The following is a 9,121-nucleotide window of genomic DNA, read 5'->3' as shown; positions in this document are numbered from 1 at the left end:
CTTAACATGTATTTCAAAAATATTTTTTATTAAAATAAAAATAGGAATAAATACTGTACTTAAATATCTGCTTGATTTATGATTTCAAAACAAATGATCAATCACATTGTAGACTGTAAAATTGACAATAGATTTTACGGTTAAATTCCGTAAAGTCAACTTTGGTACCAGTTTTTTCCATATACCGTATTTTCCGCACTATTAGCTGCACCTAAAAACCACAAATTTACTCAAAAGCTGACAGTGCGGCTTATAACCCGGTGCGCTTTATGTATGGATTAATATTAAGATTCATTTTCATAAAGTTTCGGTCTCGCAACTACGGTAAACAGCCGCCATCTTTTTTCCCCGTAGAAGAGGAAGTGCTTCTTCTTCTACGCAAGCAACCGCCAAGGTAAGCACCCGCCCCCATAGAACAGGAAGCGCTTCTTCTTCTACTGTAAGCAACCACCCGCCCCGGTAGAAGAAGAAGAAGCGCGCGGATATTACGTTTCATTTCCTTTGTGTGTTTACATCTGTAAAGACCACAAAATGGCTCCTACTAAGCGACAGGTTTCCGGTTCATGAAAAGACGCAATCTCTCCATCCGCACACGGACTACTATTTCACAGCAACTGCCTAAAGACTTTCAAGAAAAGCTGGCTACTTTCCGTGCATATTGTAAAAACAAGATAGCTGAAAAAAAGATCCGGCCAGAGAACATTATCAACATGGACGAGGTTCCACTGACTTTTGATATTCCTGTGAACCGCACTGTGGATACAACGGGAGCACGTACGGTGAATATTCGCACCACAGGGAATGAGAAGTCATCCTTCACTGTGGTTCTAGCTTGCCATGCTAATGGCCAGAAACTTCCACCCATGGTGATATTCAAAAGGAAGACCTTGCCAAAAGAGACCTTTCCAGCCAGCGTCATCATAAAAGCTAACTCGAAGGGATGGATGGATGAAGAAAAGATGAGCGAGTGGTTAAGGTAAGTTTACGCGAAGAGGCCGGGTGGCTTTTTTCACGCAGCTCCGTCCATGTTGATATACGACTCCATGCGCGCCCACATCACGCTGGTTTTTAATATATTATTAAAGTTTGACTGACCTATCCGACTGTTTTTTTTACATTCCTTTAGCGCAGTTAAATGCGGCTTATAACACGGGGCGGCTTATAGGTGGACAAAGTTTTGAAATATGCCGTTCATTGAAGGCGCGGCTTTTAACCCAGGGCGGCTTATGGTGCGGAAAATACTGTACAGTAAGACACTAAAACATAAAAAAAAACAAAAATTAAAAAAAAACATTAAAACAACACAATTTTACGGTAAAAACAAAACAAAACTGGCAGCCCTGTTGCTTGAATTTTACCACTAAAAACAGTGGTATTGTTTCTCCATTCCATTCCATTTATTACATTTTTTTATATGCTGTAAAAAACCCACTGCTTTTACTGTAAAATTTAGGTGACTGAGCTGCCAGTTTTTAAGTAAAATTTAAATATTTTTTTGCAGCTTATGTAAAAAAAATATTGTTAATATATATATATACAGTACATGTACATTCATCTATTACTCATTGTTAAAAGCGGCCCTCTGAGGGCAACCATAACTGCGATGTGGCCCTCAATGAAAACCAGTTTGACATCCCTGGTTTAAGGGATAATTTTTTACACGGGTAAGTGCGCCATGTATGTTTTGAATCTCCGGTTCTTAGCTTTGTATGGACTCATCGATCGTTTACAAACTGAGTTCGGAGAGGAAGTGATGCCCCCCCCCCCCCACACACACAGGAAGTGACGTCGGAAAGAACGCGCCACAGCCAGCTTCGTAACGCGGGATTGCAGTTATTTGGGATACAACTAGAGATGTCCGATAATATCGGGCTGCCGATGTTATCGGCCGATAAATGCTTTAAAATGTAAGAACCACCATTATATGTTATGTAGACCACAAGGAAGTGTTTTACATTTAGAAAAAAATTATAATATGACTCCTTTTAATTATAATATGACTCCTTTTAATCCGTTGCGCCTAATATATGAAAAAAGATAAAAAAAATAGACCATTCATCGGCGGTGCGCCTTATAATCCGGTGCGCCCTATGGTCCGGAAAATACAGTAATATGATCATCATTCGGATTAGAACGTTACTGTGTACATGGACCCTGAAAAATGGTCTGATTATAACATGCTTTTTCATGCATCACACCTAAAATCAGAATACTTGACTTTGACATGCGCAGAACATAACATAAACGGAAAGAGGTCTGTTATTGTTTGTGCTATGGCGTCATCTTTTTGATGAGTTTTCTCAGTGCAGGTGCTGCAGAATTCAACTCCCTATTTATTATATTTTTGGGGACGTGGCCACGCTTCATGGTTAACCTCGCCTTTGTTGCGCTTACCCATGCACCAGTCGGGACAGATTCACTGTCTTCACAGACAGTCAAGGTGTAATGCAAAGTAAGCCTTGAAATAAAACTATGCCAGTATTAACCTGGTTTCTGAACCACAGAAACTACCAATGAATTTTCTTATTGGTAGCCTTTCAAAAAATTAGTTGCACACGTAAGAATAAAAATTAGCACATACAGAGAAAACCATGTCAACATACTGCCTAAGTCAGTAATTGTGCAAGTAATGCTAGTTTCAGTTTTGTCAACAACCGCTGATGTCGAGGTCACAGCCAGTCCGAGGGCAGTCGACATGAATGGGCTCCACTTCACAAAAGTGCTTTCATTCAGAAAAATGGCCACACTCATGCTGCTCTGCAATCATTCGGACTTTAGCGTGTGTCCATGCGCCTTTTTGAATGTCATAACGGTGGTTACCATTTACAAATGGTAAATGGTAAATGAGTTTTCTACCTTCAAGGTACTGAAAGCGCTTTGACACTATTTCCACATTCACCCATTCACACACACATTCACACACTGATGGCGGGAGCTGCCATGCAAGGCCCTAACCACGACCTATCAGGAGCAAGGGTGAAGTGTCTTGCTCAAGGACACAACGAACGTGGCTAGGTAGGTAGAAGCCGGGGATCGAACCAGGAACCCGCAGGTTGCTGGCACGTCAACTCTCCCAACCATGCGCCACCCCGTCCCTGGTGGTGAGAACTGCATTAATTATACAACACAGCTACTTTGCAAGTCTGTGTGCTTTGCCTTGTTGGGTTATTTTGAGTCATTCTGGTTATTCCTATCACAAAGTGGCTGTTATCATTAGTAACAGGTAGGGCTGCAACTAACAACTAATTTGATAATCTATTAATCTGTCGATTATTATTTCGATTAATTGATTAATAATCGGATAAAAGAGACAAACTACATTTCTATCCTTTCCAGTACTTTATTGAGGGGAAAAACAGCATACTGGCACCATACTTATTTAGATTATTGTTTCTCAGCTGTTTTGTAAATGTTGCAGTTTATAAATAAAGGTTTATTTTAAATAAAATAAAATTAAAAAAAAGTAGCCTCTGCGCATGCGCATAGCATAGATCCAACAAATCGATGACTAAATTAATCGCCAAGTTATTCTTCTGTGTATTGTGTATGCTGTTTTGGGGAATATGTTGCAAAAAAAAACAACACTTGTTGCGCCCAAGTTTTGGAACTAAAGTTGTTATTGACTCCATGACTACAAGAAAGTGATAGAAACCCCAAACAATGGATCAAAATCCTCCCAGCATTGGTAGTTGGATTAATTTATGTAAATTTGCGGTAACACTTTAGTATGGGGAACATATACCATTAATTAGTTGCTTATTAACATGCAAATTAGTAACATATTGGCTCTTAAGTAGTCATTATTAAGTACTTATTAATGCCTTATTCACTGGTTTAAATGTAACTTAGATATTGGGTTTCACAATGTAAAGCGCTTTGAGTCACTTGAGAAAAAGCGCTATATAAATGTAATTCACTTCACTTCACTTATTCTGCATGGCCTTATTATACAACCAGTAAGCCATTAACTAAGAGTCTTAGTTAGTATTAACCCTAACCCTCTAACCCTAACCCCAACCCCAACCCTAACCCTAACCTGTTAATAAGCAATTCATTAATGGTGAGTATGTTCCCCATACTAAAGTGTTACCAAATTTGCCTGCTGGGTGGGTAGCCTTTTTAAAAAAAAATTTGTATTTATTTATTTTTTACCTGAAGTGCATTACAGGTGCTATTTTTACACATTACATTCAGGTACGATTAGCTTGCAGCCCATTTTGTCCAACTCTTGCATGAGCTTTGACAGCACAAAGGTGAGCACTTGTCAGCTCGAACATGTTACATTTGTTGATACACGTGTGTGTGTGTGTGTGTGTGTGCGCGTGTGTGTCGAACTGTCGACGATAGCTGACACGTGTGTGTGTGTGTGTCTGCACGTGTTGGACCACCATAAGATTAATTACATGGTTAATTAAACCTAGTAGTTAATTAAATCTGACAACTCTGTCTAATTAATCTAAATACCATATAATTTGCGACACCTTTCTCCAGAGGTGGGCCAGCTGGATACCTGCACGTCAGCGCTTTAATGGCCGGCTGACCATGAGTGGAGACCCAACTTTAAGTGGCCAACGCTGTTATTGGAATTAAACCGAGTGGACAGGATGCTACTTGACCTTCTGGAGTTGGGTAGAGAGTTATAGGCTGAGGTTAGAACATTAGCTGCTGCTTTTAAGGACCTACTGCCAACTGTGTGTCAGAGATCCTCTATATTGTGAGTCAAAGATCCTCTATATTGGGGGCGGTGTGGTGCAGTTGGGAGGGTGGCCGTGCCAGCAACCTGAGGATTCCTGGTTCGATCCCCACCTTCTGCCGACCTCGTCACGTCCGTTGTGTCCTTGAGCAAGACACTTCACCCTTGCTCCTGATGGGTCGTGGTTAGCGCCTTGCATGGCAGCTCCCGCCATCAGTGTGTGAATGTGTGTGTGAATGGGTGAATGTGGAAATAGTATCAAAGCGCTATGCAAGTATAACCCATTTTTTTTTAATTTTTATGTCAGTGTTTTTCAACCACTGGCAAACACTAATTATGCAACTTCACCTAATTGGCCCAACATTTTTTTTTTTTGCAAATCAATAATTATAATCTGCAAATAACGTGCCGTTACTTAGTGTCTTTGCTGTGTAGAGCTCGGCAGGGTAACCACGTAATACTCCATGTCAGTAGGTGGCAGCGGGTAGTTAAAGGCCTACTGAAATGATTTTTTTTAATTTAAACAGGGATAGCAGATCCATTCTATGTGTCGTACTTGATCATTTCGCGATATTGCCATATTTTTGCTGAAAGGATTTAGTAGAGAACAACGACGATAAAGTTCGCAACTTTTGGTCGCTGATAAAAAAAAGCCTTGCCTGTACCGGAAGTAGCGTGACGTCACAAGTTGAAAGTCTCCTCACATTTCCCCATTGTTTACACCAGCAGCGAGAGCGATTGGGACCGAGAAAGCGACGATTACCCCATTAATTTGAGCCAGGATGAAAGATTCGTGGATGAGGAACGTGAGAGTGAAGTATTAGAGTGCAGTGCAGGACGCATCTTTTTTCGCTCTGACCGTAACTTAGGTACAAGGGCTCATTGGATTCCACACTCTCTCCTTTTTCTATTGGGGATCACGGATTTGTATTTTAAACCACCTCGGATACTATATCCTCTTGAAAATGAGAGTCGAGAACGCGAAATGGACATTCACAGTGACTTTTATCTCCACGACAATACATCGGTGAAGCACTTTAGCTACGGAGCTAACGTGATAGCATCGTGCTTAACTGCAGATAGAAACAAAAGAAATACACCCCTGACTGGAAGGATAGACAGAAAATCAACAATACTATTAAACCATGGACCTGTAAGTACACGGTTAATGCTTTCCAGCCTGGCGAAGCTTAACAATGCTGTTGCTAACGACGCCATTGCATCTAACTTAGCTACGGACCTCGACAGAGCTATGATAAAAACATTAGCTCTCCACCTACGCCAACCCTCACCTGCTCATCAACACCGAAGCTCACCTGCGTTCCAGCGATCGACGGAGCGACGAAGGTCTTTACCCGATCATAGATGCGGTCGGCGGCTAGCGTCGGATAGCGCGTCTGCTATCCAAGTCAAAGTCCTCCTGGTTGTGTTGCTGTAGCCAGACGCTAATACACCGATCGCATCTACAGCTTTCTTTGCAGTCTCCACTGTTCATTGAACAAATTGCAAAAGATTCACCAACACAGATGTCCAGAATACTGTGGAATTTTGCGATGAAAACTGAGCTTTTTGTATTGGATACAATGGCGTCCCAATACTTCCGTTTCAACCATCGACGTCACACGCATACGTCATCATACCTAGACGTTTTCAAAGGGAAGTTTCGCAGGAATTGCACTTTATAAGTTAACCCGGCCGTATTGGCATGTGTTGCAATGTTAAGATATCATCATTGATATATGAACTATCAGACTGCGTGGTCGGTAGTAGTGGGTTTCAGTAGGCCTTTAATTGGTTTGTAAAAGTCGGAATGTGTCGGGTGAGACGAGGATGGTTTGTTGTGATCCCTAATGCAGACCACAGCGGTAGGCAGCGTGCAGGTAAAAAGGTATGCAATGCTTAAACCAGTGGTTCTTAACCTGGGTTCGATCAAACCCTAGGGGTTCGGTGAGTCGGCCTCAGGGGTTCGGCGGAGGTCAAAACACACCCGACTCATCGTGTAAATACAAACTTCTCCCTATCGGCTTATTACGGATACGGCAACAGCTGACTGGTTTGCAGGTGTGTAATTTGTTGTGAGTTTATGCACTGTGTTGGTTTTGTTCTTTGAACAAGGTGATGTTCATGCACGGTTCATTTTGTGCACCAGTAAAAAAAAACATGGTAACACATTAGTATGGGGAACATATTCACCATTAATTAGTTGCTTATTAACATGCAAATTAGTAACATATTGGCTCTTAACTAGTCAATATTAAGTTCTTATTAATGCATTATTCATGGCCTTATTATAACCCTAACCCTCTAACCCTGACCCTAACCCTAACCAAATAACTCTAAATTAAGTCTTTGTTACTTAGAATATGTTCCCCATACTAAAGTGTTACCAAAAACATATAACTTTATCTTAAATTTGAAAAAAAAACATTTTATTTTTCACTAAAAGAAGGGTTCGGTGAATGCGCTTATGAAACTGGTGGGGTTCGGTACCTCCAACAAGGTTAAGAACCACTGGCTTAAACCAAAAATGAACAAAATGAAAAGGCAATGAACCATAGGGATGGCTATGCAAAACACAAGTAAAACTGAACTGGCCACCAAGTAAACAGAAACAGAATGCTGGACGACAGCAAAAACTTACGGCGTCCACAAAGTACATCTGTACATGACGTGACAAGCAACAATGTCCACACAAAGAAGGATAGCCTTGCTTGCTGACACAATAGCGCTCAGAGGAAGACATGAAACTGCTACAGGAAAACACCCAACAAAACAGGAAGGGCCACCAAAATAACAGCGCAAGACAAAAACTTAAGCACTACACAGAAAAACACCAACAAAATCAAAATAAGAGCCACAAGCGGCTTTTCAGCGCCGCCCTAGTGGCTCCCTGGAGCTTTTTCAAAAATGCATGAAAATGGAAAAAGATGGGGAATTCTTTTTATTTTTTGTTTTAATATGGTTTCCTGTGGCTCTTTTGATGGCTGCATCTGGCTCTCAGGTAAATCTCAGCTGACATTGCTTAACACGATAAGTAATAAACAATTCCGCTGGTAATCACAGTGTTAAAAATAACGTTCAAAATATAAAACATTCTCATGCATTTTAATCCATCCATCCGTTTTGCTACCGCACCTGTTCAAGAAGTCGCATTAATGGTAAGAAGTATTTTATTTATTATTGGTTAGCTTCATGATAACAATGTTATTGAAAAGAATAAGAGACTTATTGTACTCTAAAAATGTTGGTCTTACTTAAAAATGCACGCATTTAGTTGTATTCAGTGTTAAAAAATATGATATGGCTCTCACGGAAATACATTTTAAAATATTTAGCTTTCATGGCTCTCTCAGCCAAAAAGGTTCCCAACCCCTGCTCGAGGAGGACAAACATGACACAAACCTTCCTAATTGTTACAAATCCCACTGTTTATATTAAAAATGCTTCACCGATGAGAGCATTTGGAAGTCCTTGAACGCACCGTCGTTTGTTTACATGTAAAACGTTCCTTGACGCTGCCACAGAAAGACATGTTTTATGCCACTCTTTCTTTGTCTCGATTTGTCCATCAAACGTTTTATGCTGTGCATGAATCCACAATGGTGAGCTTTGTTGATGTTATTGACTCATGTGGAGTGCTAACCAGACATATTTGGTCACTGCACGACCGCAAGCTAATCGACGCTAACATTCTATTCGGGCTAGCTGTATGTACATATTGCATCATTATGCCTCGTTTGTAGCTATATTTGAGCTCATTTAGTTTTGTAGTTTCCGTTTCCTTCAACTTGGACACACACATCTATACCTTTGGTCATTCTAAGCCAGTCATTTCCAGTATTTAATACATCCGTTTTACTAACATTTTCCAATGTTGTAAAAATGTGTAGAATAAATATTAAATTTCAACATTTCTGTCAACGAAGATTTGCATCAGCCTGCGACACATACGGTAGTCATTTTGATAGTAGGCTATTATAGCTGATATAGACACTTACATCAGGTGTTGTCTTCATTATATCACTTACATAAGGCTTTACATCTTTTGCGGATCCTGACAGATTGTTTTGTTGCATTTTTGGTCCAATATGGCTCTTTCAACATTTTGGCTTGCGGACCCCTGGCTTAGACCTCGGACCAAAAAGAGTCAATCGTCAGTGTGTGTAACTAGAAAGCTCACGCGACTGTTGCCGTACCTGCTGTGAGCGTTTGTGTGGTGCAGAAGGAGACTGTTAGGGTCGACTCGGTGTGAATCCCCAGGGTGAAGAAGGGTCTGTCTGCCTCTGATTAACTCCCGTGTCCCCGTAGACCGAGCGGCCCGTTCAAAGCCGTGGCCACCTTTCCCCCCCGCCCCCTACTTTTGCTGATAACGGCTCCCTCGGTCCCCGCGGATCACAGAAGTGGAAAACAACACAACTCCCATGAGTC

At 41.0% G+C, this 9,121-nt stretch overlaps 1 protein-coding gene across 2 annotated transcripts in view; it reads left to right on the top strand.

The window, feature by feature from the left end:
- ssbp4 (single stranded DNA binding protein 4) overlaps positions 1–9,121 on the top strand; it is a 272,956-nt gene that overhangs the window by 93,194 nt on the left and 170,641 nt on the right. The gene's annotated exons all lie outside the window — the stretch shown is intronic.

This window comes from Nerophis lumbriciformis, linkage group LG18 (assembly GCF_033978685.3).
Source record: "Nerophis lumbriciformis linkage group LG18, RoL_Nlum_v2.1, whole genome shotgun sequence".
NCBI classification, from domain to species: domain Eukaryota; kingdom Metazoa; phylum Chordata; class Actinopteri; order Syngnathiformes; family Syngnathidae; genus Nerophis; species Nerophis lumbriciformis.
This window is presented reverse-complemented; position numbering and strand designations above follow the sequence as displayed.